The following is a 23826-nucleotide window of genomic DNA, read 5'->3' as shown; positions in this document are numbered from 1 at the left end:
AAAAGTCCGCATAAACTTTTGAGTTATGAAGCGGCTTCCCAGCACGAAGCGAAAATAGGCAGATACACTTTGTTCATTGTATACTCCAATATAATAACACTCGCGAATGTCTTCCGACTAACTTAATGCGATCATTAACCACAAAACACCACTTCGTATTAATTATTTAGATTACTCAATGAAGAAAGCAACTGTCCCGTTCCCGTTTCCCGCCGAAAAGCCCTGGTTGCGAAGGACGCGTCTTTTTTTGACAATGACGTTTGTTGCGGTTTGTTTTCACTACGCATTGCGTTTTGAAATCATAACAAATTATTTTTAAAACGTTAAATGACTGTTTTTATAAAAAAAATAAATAACGTACGTATGAATTGTAATAATGTTAATATTGTAGTAAAGAATTGAACAATTTTGAATATGTTTAAACCCCTAAACCGAAATATTTTTTTAAAGCAAGAACGAAACGTTGATTCTTTCGGTCAATAGTTCACTCAATTTTACTTGAGATCCTGAACTAGAGATCGATATCATGTGATACGCACTTGATATTCGTCTATTAATTAATGTCGCACTTAAGACGCTGTTCACATCTTGAGAGTGACTCAGTTGATATAGCTCTTGAGAGCGGTATTGAGATCGGTTTATAAATACAGGCCTTAGTTACTTGGAAGACCATAAATGATTTTGTAGAAATGCATCAAAACTTAGGAGTCTCCACACCTGTTTAGAAAAATATTACTTAGGTATCTACTTACGTATTTTTTGTGTGACTGCATAATTTGCCTCGGAAAGCAATTTTTCCAGAGAAGTGGGGAACGCTGAGGGCCCTCATCCGGCGCTAACCATAGTCTTTTCATTCTTTATTACATTAAATGAAACCCCTAAAATACGTTTAATCTGAAGCACATCTCCGCAGATCGCTCCGGGTACCAGCAGTGGTAGGTATTAGCATAATTAACTTCATTTACATCCGAGTTTACACTTGCGTTAAGAAATATGGGCTAGCCGCTTTATGGGAGAACTTCTCAAAGGAATAATGGCGCGCCTACACTGAACAAAGTATTAAATTACACTTTTAAACTCAAATTAAAACACATTTTCATTTAATTTCACCTCTTTTCAAAGGGTATTCTGGCTGAAGAGAGATGAGTAAACTTGATAGCATCACAATTATTTATCAAACTCACGCTGATAATCTGTAAAGGGGTAGACAGAGCCTCAAGTAGTCGGAAGACAACTTGCAGCCACTTTTGATACGAAGTTCTAATATGAATATGATGAACCGAATAGGCGATCAACCTATCACCAATGTAATTATGGTAAAAATAAGTTTAAAATAATTACTAAAACCCGATTAAAGAAAAATAACAGTCAAATAAGTGAAACAAGAAAATATTATTCCGATCTATCCCAAGAGTTCAAATTCAAATTCAAAAATATCTTTATTCAGTAGTTACACTTTGGATCATTTTCTACATAACGAACGTCACATCCGCCTAAAACTACTGCAGCTTCTTACAACCTGTATAGCCGGGGAAAAGAAGCTGCAAGAAAAACCTCGACGCAGGCACCTAGAGGTTCCTTTTTTTTTAAAAAAATAAAAGGGTTCGCTTACCTACTGCGGCATACGACCTCGGGTACCTTATGAACATCACTAAGTCATTTACCTTTCTATTGAATTATAAATAAAATAGTTAAACAGTTGCCTACTTATAAGATGTACTTACCTATTTATTTTTTTGTGTACAGGTAAGAATTTCTGGGAAAAAAATATCTTGTTTCTCTTATTTCTAAAAAAAAAATATGTAAAAAAAAAACGTAAATCCGACTGGACACTAAAAAGCGGAAAACAAGCTCTACAATAATATTATTTAATCAAATGCTAAAACCAAGCTATGGAATACCGTTTAAACAATAAAAAATGCACAACTAAATGTATTCGTAATCGATCCACAATTAATATAAACGCATATACCTGCTCCGTTCCGTCGTGGGTAATTATAAATGCAAAAGTGTATTTGTGCTGTGTGTTTGTTTGTCCTTCTTTCATGGCAAAACGGAGCGACGAATTGACGTGATTTTTTAAGTGTAGATACTAGTTAAAGTGATGACATAGGATTTTTTGTCTTTTTCTAACCCCCCAGTTCCCTAAAATGGGGGGTGGAAGTTTGTACGGAGCACTCCGCAATTGCAAGGTGAGCTAAAAATTGGTATGCGGACTATTTGTGTATAACAAAAAATTATGTATCTTTTTTTTTATTTGCCCCAACGCCTTCAAAAGGTGAGATTTTGTACGAGACTTTTTCAAGGTAGGAAGCTAAAAATTGGTACATTAAGAAAGGGGAACCGTGTCACCCCGAATTTCCCCAACACCACCTTATGATTCTAATGAACATCCTCTATGCTTTTTGTACCTAATTGTTTTGTGAAAATTTTTAAGTGATGTTATTGTCTTGTCTTTGTGTGTGGAGTTCTTTTATAATAAACAATTTATATTCTATTCTAATTTACCGCGAGCGAAGCCGCAAAAGCTAGTAGTTAAATAAATAAAAGTTAATTTCATTTTATTCCATTCCACTCCGTTTCATTCCATTTCATATCATTTCATAAAAACTTATTCTAAATACTATCTAAATATAATTTATAAATGTTGACGAGAAGTATCGCAGGTGAGGACCAATTTGACCTTTTTTTTTGACGTGAATTATTGTAAATTTGCCGCAGATGGCATTACCTACTTGGTCAGACAAATGGGGAGCGCTGAGGGCTCTCATCTGGTAATCAATTTGACCGCCAACAACGAAAATACCTACTTAAGCAACATTCTGCTAAGTGGTGAAAACTTAACAACCAAAATGATTATACGTAACCTTCTGTTGGTTCAGTGCGCTGGTATGTCTACAGCTTTACAGAGTCAGGAGTGTCGAGGATATAGGTCACTTGGCCACACTAACTTTTTAATTTAATCAATGCCCTTATTTATGTGGGCTAAGATATGAGCGGGAAAGGACGTTATGATGAAAAGTTCCCGGCGAATTAACTACCAATCTATGGGGCCTTTGGTAAAATTAATTTATTAAGTAAGTACGTATTTATTTAGTAAGTAGTCGTTACATGAGTCATGTCAGGGGCCTTTGGCGGCTCTATAATAACCCTGACACCAGGGATGATGAGATGTTTATTAACACTTTATTTTAGATAGTAATAAACTGAAATAGATTATAAGCATAAGAACACAAATGAAACAAAAAAAGGCGAGTCATACCCAGCAGCAACTATCTGTAGAATGCTGTTGGAACTGTCCTTCATTCTTGCTTGTTTAAAGAAATAAATATTCTGACGGACGCAAGTCAATATATTTATGAAAATATTACGTACTTAAAAATGTATCTCTCCTTCCGAGAAACTGTAAAAGGCATACTTACCTACTATATAAGGAATAAAAATAAAATTGCTATTCAAAATTCACATTCATTCTTTTTTTTTCTTGGACGGTTGCAGGAGGGACTGGCCGGAGTACGCACAGGACCGCGTGAAATGGAAAGAGGAAGGGGAGGTCTTTGCCCAACGGTGGGATCTTGTAGGCTAGATTAGATTAAATTTAAAATTCTAGATAAAGTAAATTAAAGTCGTCTTTTCTGTGGTTATGTATACGTTTTTTCAACAAAATACCAGACAATCTATTGAACTGGCTTTTGCTCGCGGTTTCTCTCGCGTTAAATTCTTTATTTAAAAAGCTAATTATCTTCTGTCGTGTGGGTTGTGAGGTGAATTACCAACCTCATCAGCCCAAGAGGAAAGAAGAAGATGTAAGTAAGTCGTTATATGAGTTATGTCAGGGCTGATGAGATTGGCTGATGCTTATTATAAGATTAATGAATACCTAATGATAAAAATGCCTGATATTAATGTGTGTAATGTATAAGATGTGTTGCTGTTGCAGTTTCTTGTTATTTCTTTTCCTCAGCCATAGCACCTTGCGAAACACCGTTGATTCCTTTGTCCGGCCAAGTAGTTAATCCCATCTGCGGCAAATCTACAATAAGTCATGTCAAAAAAAAAAATCGTAGATTAAAAATGTTACATTGATTCTGATTTCTGATGGGTGAGGGGTTTTCCCTAATCATGTCGTAAAAGTCGTTGTTGTCAGGGTTGATGGGGTTGGTAATCCACCGCACAACCCACACGACAGAAGAAGAAGAAGTCGTTGTTTTTGTACGCCCAGCACTATCTGCAGTGTAATAAAAGTTGTTTGCGATCGCATAAACTGTTTAAAGTGAAGTCGTGTTTATATTGTAGCAGTGCGATAAGCAACCGACGTATATTAGAGGAACCGCAATATATATTTTAAAAACATGTGCTCTGTTTATGCTCGGGGTAAAGTATAAAAGCGATTTTGTTTATAACCCTTTATTATTTATGAGCGGTCGGGCTGTATCTATCGGTCGCGATACTGAAACCATGTAGGAAATGTTTTAAATATCTGGGATAAAACTGTGGTTTTGTGGTTACTGGTTGACCATAATAACTAGTGCTTAGATTAGACATGGCTTCTGAAATGGAAACCATTTGCAATCATGCATGAATAGTTTCCTCATCTTCCCGGGCACGTCGTAAAAAGAGTAAAAGCCTTAAAATATAAATTTATACTTTAACCCTTTCACGGGCAGAGACCGTGGGACATTGATGGTTCATAATAGATAGTATGACACCTTGGAATCGGAACGTCATTAGACGTTCTGTCCTTGAAAGTGTTAAGTATAATATTTTCCTCATACTCCAAATGAACTTGATTACCAAATTGACTGATCTGTTACCTTTACTCCGAGGAATATACATTTTATTATACGTACAATCATGAGCAGTATCATGTACCCACTTTAGAACCCTGTCGCACTATCATATTTGAGATTTAATGAGACTTACGGTTTAATTTGTCAAAAAAGTTAATGTGACAAAGTTTCAAAGTGTATAGTACATATTAGTACTCGTGACCGTACCTACAAACGAGACGGGATTTTACACTACAAATCATCATCATCTCTAGCATTATCCCATTTTTCACAGGGTCCGCTAACCTAACCTGAAGATTTGACAGGTTCGGTTTTTTTACAGAAACGACTGCCTGTCTGACCTTCCAACCCGCGAAGGGAAAACCAGCCCAATACAGGTCACACATACATACCTCCGAAAATACGTTTCTCGGGAATGTGGGTTTCCTTGCGATGTTTTCCTTCACCGCTCAGTACGTGATAATCATTTATGATCCAAACATGAATTCGAAAAACAAATTCGACAATCAGTGGTTTAGGCCTGTGCTGGATTTGATCCTGCAAGCATTCTACCAACTGGGCCACCACGGCTTCCACAAATAATCATAAAAAGAAAATATTAATTATAATGTTTCTTTCTTGCTTTATTTTTCTTTCTAATAAAGAAAATAAATACCTACATACAATGATAGTGAGGGGGATGATTCGGACCATGATTCTGAGTTAATATCAAGTGGAATTTTCCGCCTTGGATTCTAGACTGGGAGCGAATAAAAACAGAATAATTTCAGCTGCTTGTCTTCCCGGGTATGTCGTAAAATCCGACAGATGGAGCGAGGGATTGTGTCCTTTGTGACATGATGGCCAATTATTATATTACCCTTGTCACCATGAGGTTCATCATAATATCTATCTTAGGACTTGCAAGTTGTTTTTATAGCTTGTGACTCTACCCACCCCTTTAGGGATTGCGGGCGTGAGTTTATGTATGTATGTAGAATAAAATATAACGTGCAAATAAGCGAAGCTCCTTTACAAAAACTCCTTTTTTTGTTTTGGTTTTCCCCGAAGGGTAAGGTAAAGGGAACTAAGCCCATACAGCCATGTCTTACGTATTTTTTTTTTCTTGATGATTGATCAAATGATGAAAGGTGATGATGATGAAACCTAAGCCCCCACACTCGGAGTAGACTCCTACTCCGAACCCCCAAACGAATTAACTCAAAAGTCCGCAGAAACTTTCGAGTTATGAAGCGGCTTCTTGCCACGAAGCGAAAATAGGCAGATACACTTTGTTTATTGAATACTCCGATATAATAACACTCGCAAATGTCTTCCGACTAACTTAATACGATCATTAACCACAAAACACCACTTCGTATTAATTATTTAGATTATTCAATGAAGAAAGCAACTTTCCCGTTCTCGTTTCCCGCCAAAAAGCCCAAAAAAACTCCTTTGGTTCCGACCAAAAATGCTTCTACCCCCAGCCTTTAAAAAGAAGTAAAAAGTGACAGTCGGTTGACGTACCGCCATGCCATTGCCATGCCATCGCGCGCGAGGCTTGGCAGAAAGTTTTAAACCTTAAAACCTAATTAAGTAAACTTGGTTTATTATGCTTATAAATCTGTTATGGAGTGCATTAGCCAACAGCTTTCTAGAGTACGCCGCCGGGGGGTCAGAAGACAACAAATTGTGTAAGTAAGTACCTTCTCCGTATTGTTATTTTGTTTGGGTAGGTAATTGCATTTAAAGTCTAATGTTACCTTTTTACATCTAAACCGTTGGAGAGATTTTCTTAAAGTAGCAGATAAATAGGGATGGACGAAGGTTTAATATTTTTTCCAGAAATTAACATAATATAGGTACTTACTTTCCAGGAAGGGACTATAATATAGGTATTATTACTTATTGTCATGGGGGCACGGGTACGTACGGCGCGTGAGGAGAGGGGGGGGAAGTATTTTTGTTTTCTTTTTTCTTTACATAAATTTTGTATATATTCATACTTTATGATTTTAGTAATAAAAAATATCGTTACTAATCAAAAGTATATATAGGGTGCCTGTGACATCGTAACGAATACTGAGGGGGATGGTTCAGACCATGATTCTAAGTTATCAAGTGGATTGTCTTGACGGAAAATTCATGAACATTTTAGTGTTTTTTTAATATTTTCAATTCCATAATTTTGCGACGAATTCTATCCTGTATACTTACTTATATTAGTGTACTTACTAAAAGTTATAAGGAAGGCTTTAATGCAGTCCACGCGAGCAAGGTAGTGGGTAGAAAAGCTAGTTCTACAATAATTAAATCAAATCAAATAATATAACTACTTTATTGCATACAAAAAAATATACAAACATTTATAAAAATATTTAATAACAGTACAATTAACAGTAAAATAATAATGGGTTTTTGATTTTTCCTGTTTGTGCAATAAAGTATTTGTTATGTTATGTACTTATAGTAACTTACACAAAACAAAGCAAGTTATACATCAAAATAAATTAAAGTTGGTTGAGGAGCTCGGTGGCGCAGCTGTAAAAGCGCTCGGTCTGCGATTGTTGAAGTTAAGCAACTTTCGCAATGGCCGGTCATAGGATGGGTGACCACAAAAAAAAGATTTCTTCTCGAGCTCCTCCGTGCTTCGGAAGGCACGTTAAGCCGTTGGTCCCGGCTGCATTAGCAGTCGTTAATAACCATCAATCCGCACTCGGCCCGCGTGATGGTTTAAGGCCCGATCTCCCTATCCATCCATAGGGAAGGCCCGTGCCCCAGCAGTGGGGACGTTAATGGGCTGATGATGATGAAGTTGGTATCTGTCAAAATCGGCCATTTTCATTCATGAAAAGTTAAAATAAAAATGAATCGTTTTACTTTTAAAATATCCTTATTGACATTAGTGCCTTTTGATGTGTATTAATTTGCAAAAGTTATTATTGTTATTCGCACATAATACTGGTGGCAATGGTGGTCAATTTGGTGTATGTTCCACCCACCCATCTCCCTAGCGTTATCCCATTTTTACGTCCGCTTACCGAACCTGAAGGTTTGGCAGGTCCGGTTTTTTGACAGGTGCCAGTTGGTAGGTGTTCTGTTTTTTTAAAGTTTAGGAACCGCTGACCTATAGTATACCATAGTATCGATGTGTTTCGAGTTTGGTCGGCGGTGAGGACGCCGTCCCCGACCCACACAAATCAAGGTCCGTCTTAGCATTGTTTCGCTAACAGCATTAGGACGCAATACCACTGGCACTGTCTTGATATTTATTTCAGAGGTCATGTTAGTAGTCACAGTCCATTCAAAGTTAACTTTGAGCAGGTATACAGGGTGTTAGTGACGTCGTAACGAATACTGAGGGGATGACGACCATAATTCAAAGTTAACATCAAGTGGAATTTTCCGTTGTAAATTCAAGTATTTTTTTTTTTTTAATTCCACTTGATATTAACTCAGAAGAATGAGCTGTATCACCCCACTAGTATTTGTTACGATGTCACTTACAAGTACATACGATTTTAGTGACATTGTAACAAATACTGAGGGGGATGATTCAGACTATGATTCTGAGATGATATCAAGTGGAATTTTCTGTCGGAAAATTCATGAAAATTTTAGTGTTTTTTAAAATTATTTTCCGTTCCATACATTTGCGACGGAAAATTCCACTTGATATTAACTCAGAATAATGAGCTAAATCATCCCCCTCAGTATTTGTCACGTTGCCACTAACACCCTGTATTTTTGTTTAGGCAAATCCTCATTACTACAGAAATTAAGTAGAATAAAATAGTGATTTATCAACAGTTTAGGAGATATTAAATTATTAGATTTAAGATTATGCACTTAACGTGTTACGTGGTTACGTGGTTACGTGGCTCATGTAACGACTACTTACAAGAGTAAGTACTGAGCTGAACCAACGACTTAACATGCCTTCCGAAGCATCCATATGCTTCGAAAAAAAAAAGAAATTAAGATGAATCCATATTCATCTTAATTTTCAGTAACTTTTTACCATTAAGTACATTATCTTTTTGTAAAATATGTACCCCGTACAATGAGAAAATAATAAAAATAATAAAGGTAATTACACGTTATATCTATATTGTTTTTGGTGGACGTATCGTGGAAAATCCCTCATCAGGGATCCCAGGACCATTAGATTTTTTAATATTGTGTAATATTTTTTTCTGATCTGATACTTATATTTCTTTGAGAATTGAATCATTTCGTTATTCTGTTTACCCTGTTGTTGCCTCCAGGCCATAACAAAGATTATGAAAAGTAGACCATAGTTCCTTTGCTTAGGTAATAACAAAAATGTATGGAGCATAGCCCACCACGCTGTTTCTTTGCGGATGGTGTTTTTGCGGCAGAAATCAACGGCTTAACGTGCCATCCAAAGCACGGATTCAAGCCTCCAGGCTTGGCAGACATTCCAATGTCCTTACGAAATAAAAGGCAGTCTCACAAAGTGTTTGCGACAATGTCCCCATCGGGTATCGCACCTGGACCATCAGATTATGAGCCTAACGCTCTAATCACAAACCAAGAAGAATAGACAATTAACGCAAAATACTTCCAAGCTCATCCTATTCGCAGCGAAGCAGTTGCTGTAGATTGAAGGTAGGTGTAACCCCAGCAGTGAGATGTATATATAGGCTGTTTACGTTTATGTATCGTGTATTAAAAAAAACTGTCTTACCAAGGTCGTAGGGAGTCGCCCTATGCCGCGCCCGGGTAGCGGCGGGGGAGCATTTAATGTAATTAGAGCACCAAATAAATTTATCCGGGGATTGTTTCCGTTTATCTGGACCTTTTCACGGCGTGATTTACGCCTGCGTTTCGCCCGCTATGGAGATTTTTCGCTATCGAGTTTCGCGGTCGGTCGAGTGCGAATCTCGCCTGGGTGCGAATTACGCGTGCCTGCCTTGCTGACTCGTCAGGCAGAGCCTTTATACTAAGTTAATGATCTAAAACCGTGTGAGCGACAAATATCTTCATTTGCTACCACTGAATACTGGTAGAGTGGGGTGGTAATAAAATTCAAATTTTAAAATTGGTTATTCGGACAACCACGACGTCTGTACCCGTCATGAGGCACCCAATAAGTGCATGCGACAAACATGTCCGGCCCAATCCTAGTTGAGTTTGTTGAGTTTGGCGGCTTTTCGTCCCACATCAGCGATTCCCGTTTTTGAACGCAGTGTTGTGTTTCGGACTTGATCAATTCGACACCTAATACACTCAATCGCTCATTGGCAGACCAAGAAAGAAAAAAAATTAGAGAGAAAGAGATGGCGTGACGAGTTGCACGCTTGGCGGATGCACTGGCCGGAATACGCATAGGACCGCGAAAAATGGACAGAGGAAGGGGAGGCCTTTGCCCAGCAGTGGGATCTTGTAGGCTAGATTAGATTATTCGGACAACATAAGATCCATAGGGTTCTATCTATCTATCTACTCAGCATGTATCCACCCACTGCTGTCTTTCCGGTCCTGTGCAAGTCTCATCCATTGCTTTCCGGCATATCTCACAATGTCATCCGATAACCTGCCTCGATATCGCATAACATCCCTAGGCTACCATTCAGTAACAGCCTTAGTCCATCTGTTGTCTTCCCGTCTTGCCAAGTGTCCTGCCCATCTCCACTTAAGCCTAGCGATTCGTATACACCTACATCTTCGACTTTAGTGCGTTTGCGAATTTTGACGTTTGGTATACGATCTATCTACCAGGTGGAGGTCTAACATGGCGTGCTCCATAGCCAGCATAGCAAAAAAATAAGTCACGTTAAAAAAAAGCATAAAAGCAATACGGTTTAATTTCGTATGATTTTCTGACCGAGGTTTTTTGTCATTGGGTTTACATGAAATTCGTGTGAAAATACAAATAATGGCAATCGCATCGGTCGTTACACGCTTTTGCAATGTATTTTTATTCAGTATGGACAGGTCAGAGGCAGAATGGATTGGGCTAGTAATTTACCTTTAAAAATAACTGCTGTAACGATATAATAAAATACATTTTGGTACAAAAAACTTCTTTAAGTTTTTGTCATGATGGCTGAAGATATTGGAATAGAATATAATACATACATACATACGAGTATATACTTAAACTCACGCCCGTAATCCCTAATGGGGTGGGCAGAGCCACAAGTAATCAAAGACAACTTGCAGCCACTGTTGATACGACGTCGTAAGCTGGATATGATAAACCTTATGGTGATAAGGGATCAGCCTATCGCCCATAACACTAGTCCATCATGTTAGAGGACACAATCCCTCAGTCGGATTTTACGACATGCCCGGGAAGACAAGCAGCTGAACGTTATTTGCTCCCAGAACAGCATAGAAGCAACAATACCTCTAGAATATAATAGTTTATTATATAAGGGCGCCACACACAAAAACAAGACAATAAAATCATATCAAATTTTCACAAAACAATTACAAAAAAGCAAGACGGATGTTCGTTGAAATGATCATAAGGTCCTGAGATAAAAGGGCCTCACTCAGCACAAGCTGCGGCGTGAAACACGACGCCGATAATATGTGGTCCCTGTTGGGTGAGGCAGACGTACATTACTACAGGTATACCTAACTATACAAACCCTATGTTTACTAACCCTACACGTTAGATAAAATATGGACTTGGCCGTTTCGCCATCACATGAGCGTAAGGTAAAAAAACTATTTCTTGCCGTCAGCGTCGGCATCAAATTTATTGTCTGTTTTTTGCCATTCTGTTATATAGTTCTTGTAGTAACGAAACGGATAAGCCCCATATATAACCTTACGTGTAGAGTGTGTAAACTTAGGGTTTGTATAGGTAGTTAAGGCGTGTAGAGTTAGAAGCTTGGCTCTACATGTGATCTGATAACGTTGTGAGATTGCGATCGATATGATATTGTCTTGGCAACATATTTTTTTTTTGTTGGGATTAAGATTAATAAACACATTCTATAACAGCCTCAGTGGTCTAGTGGTTAGAGCGTTAGGCTCATGATCTGGAGGTCCGAGTTCGATTCCCATTGGGGACATTGTCGAAATCACTTTGTGAGACTGTCTTTTGTTTGGTAAGGACTTTACAGGCTTGAATCACCTGATTGTCTGAAAAAATAAGTTGATTCCGTGTTTCGGAAGGCACGTTAAGCCGTGGGTCCCGGCTATTAGACGTAAAAATACCTCCACCAACCCGCAGCAGAGCAGCGTGGTGGAGTATGCTCCATACCCCCTCCGGTTGAGTGAGGGGAGGCCTGTGCCCAGCAGTGGGACGTATATAGGCTATTTATGTGTATGTTATGTTATCACTCATTCAACCCACTTCGTATCAAGATATCATATTATTAATTCCAAGTATACTACTATGGGTATGATGATCACCATACGGTTCTTTTGAGGGTTCGTTATACATCTTAGTACTGGCCTCAACTTTCCTTCTGATTACATGTTGACTCTACTCACCCCATTTAGTATGACAGTCATCAGTTTATGTAGGTATGCAGTTTATTTGGGAAACTTGCAGATTATTCTTAACGCTATGATTAGAACTAAATGTAGAAATAAATGTGATTAGAACGTCGCTTATAGTTATATTTATGTTTATAAGTACAGATAACGAATAGTGAGCATTGGGACATGTGTGTGTTCTAAATTATTAATTAAAATATTCTTTATCTAAACTTATTATAAAATATAGCCGTCGCAGGTTAGTAACCTCTTAATGTCGCTCTCAGCAACCTAGCCTTAGGTTCAGCAGATTTATTTAGGTGTCCTAGATAAATGAGCGAGCTCACCCAACTCGACACGCCTTCAAAAATTCAAACCTAATGAGTTCGCTACACGAATTTAATACTCGTATATTCTTGGCAACATGTTACACTGTTTTGGAAAGTAGGCAAGTAATCTTAGACATTCTAAGATGAACGTGATGAAATAAAATATACAACAACATTCTTTATTGTACAAAGAAAGTGTATGTTACTCACATAAACAGCCTATATACGTCCCACTGCTGGGCACAGGCCTCCCCTCAATCAACCGGAGGGGGTATGGAGCATACTCCACCACGCTGCTCCAATGCGGGTTGGTGGAGGTGTTTTTACGGCTAATAGCCGGGACCAACGGCTTAACGTGCCCTCCGAAGCACGGAATCATCTTACTTTTTCGGACAATCAGGTGATTCAATCCTGAAAAACAAAGGACAGTCTCACAAAGTGATTTCGACAATGTCCCCATCGGGAATCGAACCCGGACCTCCAGATCGTGAGCCTAACGCTCTAACCACTAGACCACGGAGGCTGTTAATATGTTATTATGTATGTTACTCATCTATACGTAGTACAAAAGACGTTAAGCCGATTTTTTTAACTTATGACGGCTCATATTAGCGCGAAAGATAAAAACTATGTTTTACAATATTCTTAAACTTAAAATTACAAATAATTAAAACTATATCATCATTATCAATTTAAGAGCCACGCTCTTGTCGGTGCAGCATTTTCCATGCTACTTTTTTAGGGAAAAATAGGGCAGTGGTTTCCCTCTTGCCTTCCGCCCCGCAGTGCTCTGTCTGACGCAACTGGGATGGCGCCCAGAGTAGTCTATTACAAAGTCATACTAGGACTCCTGTCCCCCGCCTCTGAATAGTACTGACAGTTAGGTTCCAGGTAAAACTACATACCTACTAAAACTAAAAAGTACTTTTTTTTGACGTGACTTATTGTAGATTTGCCGCAGATGGCATTAACTACTTGGCCGGACAAATGGGGAGCGCTGAAGGCTCTCACCCGGTACAACGTTTAAGACAACAGGCCTGAGGGTGCCCAGTTGGGCGCGAACCTCGGCTCAGGGCGTCGTCTGAGAGGAAAAATATTTGAAAGAATTAATTGACCCTAGTGGGTCGATAGCGATAAGCGCTGAATGAGGGAAATCGTCGACCACGCCGGCGGGGTCGGTATCGGGGCCCTGAAGTGTTGCTAAAAAGTACATAAACTACAGACTCAATTAAAAATGCTCCCTTTGACCACCTCTCGTGGAAGGCGAGGGCAATATGTTGCGCGAGGTAATGCCTGGACCGGGAGTCGCCACCTTGCTCTCCTAATCTAACCTAGCCTACAAGATCCCACTGCTGGGCAAAGGCCTCCCCTTCCTCTTTCCATTTTTCGCGTCCTGTGCGTATTCCGGCCAGTCCCTCCGGCAAGCGTCCAAGTCGTCACGCCATCTCTTTCGAGGTCTGCCACGACGCCTGTACCCGTCATGAGGCACCCAATGCGTGACGATCCGTGCCCACCGCTCAGGGTGCATGCGACAAACATGTCCGGCCCAATCCCATTTGAGTTTGCTCTCCTATAAATCTTATTTTTCTTTCTTTCTTAATATGAGTTGACGGACAATGGTGTCCGTGGCCCAGTGGCTGAGTGTTGGGCTCACTTCAGACGACCGGGTTCGAATCTCGGCGTGAACATATCACAAAAATCACTTTGTGATTCCTAGTTTGTTAAAAATAAGATGATCTGTGCGTCAGAGGACACGTAAGCAAACGGTCCTACCCGGATAATATACGGTATTTAGTCAAATGAGATCCTTTTTACGAAACGTCAAAACAAAAGTTATCTTTGCAGTTTGTTTGGAAATACTGTCCTGTAACGTCATCAATAAAAGCGGTCAAACGTCTTCGATTCGTCGATTCATAAATATAATTGAAATATAAGTCGAAAACAAAAATGAGAATCATTTTTAATCATCTTAGACTGGCTTCTATTTCTAGATTAGCATTTTATAATTTATCTTTGATCCAGTCAAATACCCTATTTATACGTACTTACGTCAATATATTTGTAGTTACATGAGCCATAGTAAGCGGCCACGTCTCACTGCCGTAGGCCGCTTACTATGGGTCTCGTGAGGAGGCTCGGTGTCGCTCAGCGGGCAATGGAGAGAGCTATGCTCGGTATTTCCCTGCTCGTTCGAATCAGAAATGAGGAGATCCGTAGGAGAACTAAAGTCACCGACATAGCTCGGAGAATTGCAAAGCTGAAGTGGCACATAGCGAGGAGAACCGATGGCCGATGGGGCGGAAAGGTCCTAGAATGGCGACCACGTGTCGGACGACGCTCAGTGGGTAGGCCCGTTACAAGGTGGACCGACGATCTGGTGAAGGTCGCGGAAAGCCGCTGGATGCGGGCAGCGCATGATGATGAATGACATGAGCCATGTCAGGGATTTTTGTGAGTCAATAGTAAGTAGTCTCCCTAAGGTATGTCTGTTAGACATTACGCCATAATAGTGGATGCAACCCTAGGAACATATACAAGTCATGTCAATAAATATAATGTGAGTACAATATATTCATAAATTCTCCAGAATTACTTTAAATAATGACTCAAATAATATAATGTAAATTGCTTGATTGCTCACATAAAAAAACAAATAAAAACAAGACGTGTGTAACTTATACATCTATCCATGTAATATGTAATCATCCGTGTAATGTTTCACAGAAAATGGGTTGCGACTATTTTGAATAAGAAAATTATTTGTCATTTTATTTTGGTGTTTGTTACGTCGTCTGAGAGGCTTCTACACGACGTGTGATATGATATGCTAGATAATTATGTAGAAACATCTAGAAGCTTTTTGTTTCAGAATAGAATAAGCTAATAGTGTTCAAAACAAAAACGAATATTGTTGATTCTTATAGTTCGATTCGCAAACCTTTTGGGACATTTACCATTAGGAATTGGTAGATCTTAGGTTTTACTGAAATATCTTAGGATTTACTGCAGTTAGAGTTTTTACAGTAACATTATTATGTTACTGTAAAAGCTCGAACTACGGTAAATCTTAAGATTTAAGTGTAAATCTTAGGATTTACCGACATGAGTTGGTAAATGTATTTCTGAAAATACGACGATTTTTTCAAGCTTTTACCATTCTATTTCAGTATAGGCTAGGTTTTACCACTGTCAGCTGGTAGATGTTGGTTTTAGGACTAAAGCAATGAGTAATTCTTAATTGTTTACTTTAATGAACAAAACATGTACATAGTATATAGGTATATAGTATTATATAAAGGTTTCATATGATAGTAATAAGTATCAAAGGCAAGCTACCCACAAGTACAAGTCGATGCGCTGAGCACGTTATGACATGTTTAGTTTTTCAATATTTACCGTGCCATTAATGCATTCCTAAGATTTAACAACGGAATGGTGGCAAAGGATCGAATCACAAACCTTTTGGGACGTTTACCATTAGGAATTGGTAGATCTTAGGTTTTACTGAAATATCTTAGGATTTACTGCAGTTCGAGCTTTTATAGTAACATGTATACTATTCACTCTGCCTAGCCCTTCGGGGATCCCGGCGTGACGTCAGGTAGTCAAGTAATTAGTTTATAAAATTACGTAGACATTAGACAATTTTATCTTATAAAAAGCAAGCACCTTTTATCTCCTAACATTTCTTTCAGTACCTAAGGGATTAACTGGAGCTTTGTTAATTAATCCCTTATTAAAACTGAATTGAATTACTTTGTAGAGGGATCGCTCTTCAGACGGTCTGAAGTGTTATTTATGTGAAACCGCTGAAATGAAATACAAGAGGTACATAATTATATAGTGTATCATGTGCTTATTTTGGATTAGCCAACACTTGATTGTATGATAAAAATTGGAGTTTTGAGTTTGCGACCTAAATAAATAAATAATATAGCAACGCGCTTGTATTCCCTGATGTATAGTATACAGGGTGTTAGTGACATCGTAACGAATACTGAGTGGGATGATTCAGACCATAATTCTGAGTTAATATCAAGCGGAATTCTTCGTCGCAAAATTCATGAGTTGTTTTTAGATCCTTTTTACTTATTTTCAATTCTATACTTTTGCGATCGAAAATTCCACTTGATATTAACTCAGAATTATGAGCTAAATCAGCCCCCTCAATATTCGTTACGATGTCACTTATACCCCGTACAAATACATACAGGTAGCCATACAAGTATACAAGTAGTTATGAGTGTTAGTGAAACCGTAACGAACACTGAGCGGACCATGATTCTGAGTTGATATTAAATGGAATGTCCTGTCGAAAAATTCATGAATATTTATGTGTTTTTTATAAATTACTTTCCGTTCAATGCTTTTGCGACGGAAAAGGTATACGTTGTCCCTTAAAAGATTTAGTGATCTTATTATGTCATCTGAACAAAAATCATTGCTTTAAAAGGGTCAAGCGTTCTTTTACAGGACTACTACGGCTCTCATACAAACTAACCTCTAAAAAAACAATACTAACAAGGCACTTTTTCAATGCACTAAAAAGTTGCCAGCTTAAGGGTGGTTTCCACCAGAGATGTGCTATGCTACGATGCTACGGATGCGTTTGATATCCACCAATCATATTCATTGGTGCACATAGCATAGCACCGGTGGAAACGGATTCAACTAAGATGTTTTTTTTATCTCGGATAAATTACAGACATTTACTTAAAGATCTTACAATATTAATGAGGAGAGTAATGTAAGCTGCTTCTCAACCTTATTAATAAAATAACGTTTTTTCTATTAATTCAGACAAAAATAAAATTTAATAAATAATAAGATTTTTATAACGTCGAATGTATAATTAAATTTATATAATAAAGCTGACGCAGCCTCCGTGGTCTAGTGGTTAGAGCGTTAGGCTCACGATCTGGAGGGCCGGGTTCGGTTCCCGATGGGGACATTGTCGAAATCACTTTGTGAGACTGTCCTTTGTTTGGTAAGGACTTTTCAGGCTTGAATCACCTGATTGTCCGAAAAAGTAAGATGATTCCGTGCTTCGGAGGGCACGTTAAGCCGTTGGTCCCGGCTATTAGCCGTAAAAACACCTCCACCAACCCGCATTGGAACAGCGTGGTGGAGTATGCTCCTTACCCCCTCCGGTTGATTGAGGGGAGGCCTGTGCCCAGCAGTGGGACGTATATAGGCAGTTTATGTTATGTATATGAGTGATTTATATGATATTTGTAATTTTATATTTAAAGTTGGTGAGGGTTTCGTGGAAGATGTCGATGTTATTTTTACATGCTTCATTATACGTTAGCATCATCATCATCATCAGCCCATTAACGTCCCCACTGCTGGGGCACGGGCCTTCCCTATGGATGGGTAGGGAGATCGGGCATTAAACCATCACGCGGGCCCAGTGCGGATTGATGGTTATTAACGACTGCTAATGCAGCCGGGACCAACGGCTTAACGTGCCTTCCGAAGCACGGAGGAGCTCGAGATGAAAACTTTTTTTTTGTGGTCACCCATCCAATGACCGGTCTTTGCGAAAGTTGCTTTACTTCAACAATTGCAGACCGAGCGCGTTAACCGCTGCGCCACCGAGCTCCTCATACGTCATACGTTAGCATACAACGCGCATTTGGATGCGTGCTGTGGATGCGTACTTTAGCTATGTTCCGAGCAGAGTCTGTCGATACGTAGCATAGCTCGTAGCACAGCTACTTTGCGGAGGCGCATCTTCCTCGCACAGCTACATAGCTTAGTATTGGTGGAAAGCACATCCATAGCTGCATAGCACATCTCTGGTGGAAAGGCACCCTTAATAAGGCCAGAGTTTACTTTCGGGGCGGGCGCCCCCTTTCGGGTCCGTTGAATTCATTTAGCTCCCAGCACTCGCGTTAATTAGTTCGCTAGTTAGGGCCCATACTACTACATTCTCAACATATTTTGTGGTCAGGAAACTGGGTGAGAGGAAAGTTGCAAGCGGTTGTGGAACTTGTGAAAGTTGAATATTAAACGTTTGTGCTTCATGAAGGATAACGTTATGAGGAAACCAACATCAAAAGTATTTAGAAACGTGAGGTTTTCGGTATCTTTGAATGCTTTCGCTTCACTTTAGATAAGTATAGTACAGTTATATGGTGCTCAAGATAGGTTACCTAATTTTCCAGGAGGTAACAAAATTATTGATTTTATAAAGAAGATTCTTAACCGACTTTAACAAAAAGACTATTAATTTAACCAGTAATACCTAAGTAGGTATGTATATTTTTGAAGAATGACTATTGTAAAATGTTATCTTATTGAAGTATAATCAGTAATTGTACTGATTTGGGGGTAAATAAAAAAGGTCACACCCAAAAAGGCAATATTGCTATTTGACATTTGCGCATATAAAAAAAGTAGAAAAAAGTGTGTGTTAGAACGGTAGAGTCTGTTTAAGAAGGTATTCAGCTTAACAAATTGAGTGACTTACCTATTTATGCGCTGTCTAGCGAAAAAGGTCTAATGAGTTAGGTATGGTACTGAAGTTCTACCACGGAATAAAGCATAATACTTCGTAATATAACGGTAATTCTCCGCCGCGTATCGTATATACAGGATGTTAGTAACATCGTAACGAAAACTTTGAGGGATGTACAGACCATGATCCCGAGTTGATATCAAGTGGAATTTTCCGTCGTAAAAGTATGGAACAGAAAATAATTTAAAAAAACACAAAAAAGTCATAAATTTTCTGACAGGAAATTCCACTTGATATTTAACTCTGAATCATGGTTTGAATCAGCCCCCTTAGTATTCGTTACGATGTCACTAACACCCTGTAGATTTACCTCACCCCCTCTGCGTCTTACTTTAGTCACACCCCGGACACTCCATACAAAAATCTCATTCTTACCGTGTGCCACCTAACGCGTAAATGCGAGTGAAGAAGCTTACTCCTTAACGACGATTTTTGTGAAACTCTCGTGAATATGCGTTATATTGCACTCATCATCATCATCATCATCAGCCGTATGACGCCCACTGCTGGGCATAGGCCTCCCCCAAGGATCTCCACGACGATCGGTCCTGCGCTGCCCGCATCCAGCGGCTTCCCGCGACCTTCACCAGATCGTCGGTCCACCTTGTAGCGGGCCTACCCACTGAGCGTCGTCCGACACGTGGTCGCCACTCCAGAACCTTTCCGCCCCATCGGCCATCGGTTCTCCTCGCTATGTGTCCTGCCCACTGCCACTTCAACTTTGCAATTCTCCGAGCTATGTCGGTGACTTTAGTTCTCCTGCGGATCTCCTCATTTCTGATTCGATCCAGCAGGGAAATACCGAGCATAGCTCTCTCCATTGCCCGCTGAGCGACACCGAGCCTCCTCACGAGACCCATAGTAAGCGGCCACGTCTCACTGCCGTAGGTCATCACTGGCAACACGCACTGGTCAAAGACTTTCGTCTTGAGACACTGAGGTATTCTGGACGAGAAGATATTCCGCAGCTTCCCGAACGCTGCCCATCCGAGTTGGATCCGACGAGAGATCTCTTTCTCGAAGTTGGACTTACCTAACTGGATTATTTGTCCTAGGTAAATGTACTGGTCTACAACTTCGAGTGTAACGTTCCCAACCTGAACTGGAGTGGGTGCGACATGGTCGTTGGCCATAATTTTTGTCTTTGCCATGTTCATGCTAAGACCCACTCGTTGGGATGCGTTACTGAGATGCTCGAGCATGGTGTTCAGGTCTTCCAGGGTCTCAGCCATTAGGACTATATCATCGGCAAATCGAAGGTGCGTCAGGTACTCGCCGTTGATGTTGATGCCAAATCCTTTCCAGTCCAGAAGCTTAAAAATATCCTCCAATGCAGCAGTGAACAGTTTCGGAGAGATGACATCTCCCTGTCTCACTCCTCGCTGCAGTTGGATCGGATTAGAGCTCTGGTTCTGTACTCGAACTGACATAGTGGCATTTTGGTAGAGGTCCCTTAGCACCTCGATGTACCTATGGTCCACTTGGCACCTCTGAAGAGACTGCAACACAGCCCAGGTCTCGATCGAATCAAAGGCTTTCTCATAGTCCACAAACGCCAAGCAAAGTGGCAAATTATACTCTTCGGTCTTCTGTATAACCTGCCGCAGCGTATGGATGTGGTCTATGGTGCTAAAGCCTTTTCGGAAACCGGCTTGTTCGGGAGGCTGGAAGTCGTCAAACCTGCAAGCGAGACGATTCGTAATGACCCTCGAAAACAACTTGTAGACATGGCTCAGAAGCGAGATAGGTCTGTAGTTCTTCAGTAGGGCTTTATCCCCTTTCTTGAAGAACAAGATCACCTCGCTTCCGCTCCATGCCCTCGGCGTTTTGCCCTGAAATATGACGGAATTGAAGAGCCTCTGGAGGACTTTAAGTATTGGCGTTCCGCCCGCTCTCAGAAGTTCTGCTGTGATTCCGTCATCTCCTGCCGCTTTGTTGTTTTTGAGTTGTTTGAGGGCCATCCTAATCTCGTACAGGCTGACGTCCGGGATATCTTCAGTGTAGTGTCGGGTAAGCTTGGCTCGAGGGTCTCGAGCCATGCTTTCGCCTGATGTTTTCGTGGAATATAGCTGTCTATAGAAACTCTCAATCTCTCTCAGGATTTCGGGAGTCGACGAAATGATTCTGCCGTCCTCAGTTTTCAGTCTCGCTAGTTGACTTTGCCCAATAGACAGATCTTTTGCGAACACCTTGGAGCCCTTGTTCCGCTCTATAGCCTCTTTAATACGTTTAGTATTAAATTGGCGAAGGTCGCTCGTCAAAGACTTCGAGATCTGTCTATTAAGTTGTCTATAACGTACGACATCCGCTGAGTCCTGCAGCCTCATTTCGTGTCTCTTATCCATGAGTTCGAGTGTGTGTGCGGAGAGTTTCTGCGTTTTGGTACGGCGGGTTCTAAAGTGTTTAGAACCTACCGTACGGACAGCATCCACCATCAGGTCGTTTATATCGTCCACGTCTGCGCAGTTCTCAAGGTACTCGAAGCGGTTTTGAAGCTCGAGCTGAAAGCGCTCGGGGTTTTGGATCTGGGCTGGCGCCGGTCGGAGCGTGGATTTTATCAGTCGCGATCTTTCTAGCTTGATATTGATATTCAATGTGCCTCTTACCATGCGGTGATCGCTTCCCGTCTTAACGGCATTGATCACAGAGACATCATTGAATATGTGCTTTTTCGTCGACATGATAAAATCGATCTCATTTTTATACCTGCCATTGGGACTTATCCAGGTCCATTTGCGGGTCGCGGGCTTCCTGAAGAAGGAGTTCATCATATAGAGGTTCTCCTTCTCCATAAAGTCCGCAAGCATCCCGCCTCTGGTGTTCCGGACCCCAAATCCAAATTGCCCCACTCTCAGCTCGTTACCGCAACGTTTCCCCAACTGTGCATTAAAGTCCCCCATCACAATCGTGTAGTGGCTTTTATGGCTATGCATGGCTTTAGAAATCTCCTCATACATAGTCTCCACTTCTTCATCATGGTGTCCCGAGGTCGGAGCGTATACCTGGATGACAGTCAGCGAATATCGCGATGATATTCTGAGTACCAGGTACGCTACCCTGCTCGAAACACTACCGATGGTCAACACGTTGTTGACTAGGGACTTGTGGACGATAAACCCGACACCACCCATGGACAGTTGTTCGCCCTCCCGGAAGTACAGCAAGTTACCGGAGCCCAGAGTTATCGTGTCCTCGCCCTTTCTTCGGACTTCAGACAACCCGATGACATCCCAGTGTAACTTGCTGATAGATTCTTCCAACTCGGTAAGCTTCTCGTCGGTCCTCAGTGTGCACGTGTTGTATGTTGCCAGGTACAGTCGTCGTTGGTGGTAGCCGAATCCAGCCCGGAGATTCTTCGCACCCCCTGCCCCGCCGTTACCGTAGCCGCTACCGTAGCCACGGACAACGGGGCTGCCGGGGACTGGGGGCCGTTTTTTATGTGTTGAGGTCATATTGGGGGGGGTTTGGACCATAAGCCCACCGCGCTGGTCCAGTGCGTGTTGGTGGGTCGCCAGAGCCTCTTTCGTTGAATAGCAGGATGTACCGCGTGCAGGCGAGGTTGGCTTGGGCTCCGAAAGGTGTCGTTTGGAGCCCCTTACATGCCCCTAAGATTGCACTAAGGATATAAAAATAATCACATTTGTTTTCCAAGCCTGCAGCAGGATGTGACGTCACAAGAAGCATAATTTAACACGCATACGAGCACGAGGGCACATGACATGTTAAAACGTCAAAGGCTCACTCTTCTGAAACGCTTTTTGCCACTCGCCTACAGGACGCGGCCTTGTAAGTTGGCGAATGACGTCAAACGAATACATGTCATGATATTTTAGCTTGTTGTTACGTTATTACATCCACGGGAAAGATCGATACTAATCACGCTTGTGTCCTCGAAGTGATGGGCAGAGGTGTATTGTAAGTATATATGTCATAGCCAGATCATATAATTGATCATTTCATGATGTGCTCGATCATTTCATGAAATGGTCGTATTTTATGAAATAGAATATCATTCGTTGGCCACATCATAATTTAGTTTGGCCAGATCAATGAACACAAAACGTTTAACGATATGAGCAATTAAATGCATGATTACTTCATGATATGGCCAAACGTTGGCAATAATATTATCGTAAAATTAGTAACATTATCCATCGAGGAGCTCGGTGGCGCAGCGGTAAACGCGCTCGGTCTGCGATTGTTGAAGTTAAGCAATCTTCGCAAAGGCTGTCATAGGATGGGTGACAACAAAAAAAAATGTTTTCATCTCGAGCTCCTCCGTGCTTCGGAAGGCACGTTAAGCCGTTGGTCCCGGCTGCATTAGCAGTCGTTAATAACCATCAATCCGCACTGGGTGATGGTTTAAGGCCCGATCTCCCTATCCATCCATAGGGAAGGCCCGTGCCCCAGCAGTGGGGACGTTAATGGGCTGGTGATGAATATCCATCGATAGTGGCGCTGGTGTCATTATATTTAAAAGTTGATTGATATTATAATCGAATCGATGTATTTGTACAATTTTCCATATCGAATAGGTACATAATTTTAAACCTAAGAAATGAATCGACTATTCGCATTTTTATTACACCACATAGCATGGACACCGCCTACATTAACGATATAGCCAAACGTTGATTGAAATATCATTAAACGTTGACGTTTCAACTATATGGTCAAATTAAGTTGACCATATCATGAAAAATGACCTTTTCATGTAACGGTCGAACACATCATGAAGTGA

The 23826-nt window shown here is 40.6% G+C and overlaps 1 protein-coding gene across 5 annotated transcripts in view; it reads left to right on the top strand.

The window, feature by feature from the left end:
* Nucleotides 1-6307: 6307 nt before the first annotated feature.
* The window catches only part of LOC126373913 (zwei Ig domain protein zig-8-like), a 505869-nt gene continuing 488350 nt past the window's right edge, over nucleotides 6308-23826 (top strand). For 2 of the 5 annotated variants that reach the window (XM_050020300.1, XM_050020284.1), the window contains exon 1: nucleotides 6308-6470. The gene's annotated coding sequence lies outside the window, so the exon portion shown is untranslated. The remainder of the gene's footprint in view (nucleotides 6471-23826) is intronic. The other 3 variants (XM_050020319.1, XM_050020309.1, XM_050020292.1) reach the window with 2 other exon arrangements.

This window comes from Pectinophora gossypiella, chromosome 2 (genome assembly GCF_024362695.1).
Source record: "Pectinophora gossypiella chromosome 2, ilPecGoss1.1, whole genome shotgun sequence".
NCBI classification, from domain to species: domain Eukaryota; kingdom Metazoa; phylum Arthropoda; class Insecta; order Lepidoptera; family Gelechiidae; genus Pectinophora; species Pectinophora gossypiella.
Note: the sequence above shows the minus strand (reverse complement) of the source record. Positions and strands in the feature narration are given on the sequence as shown.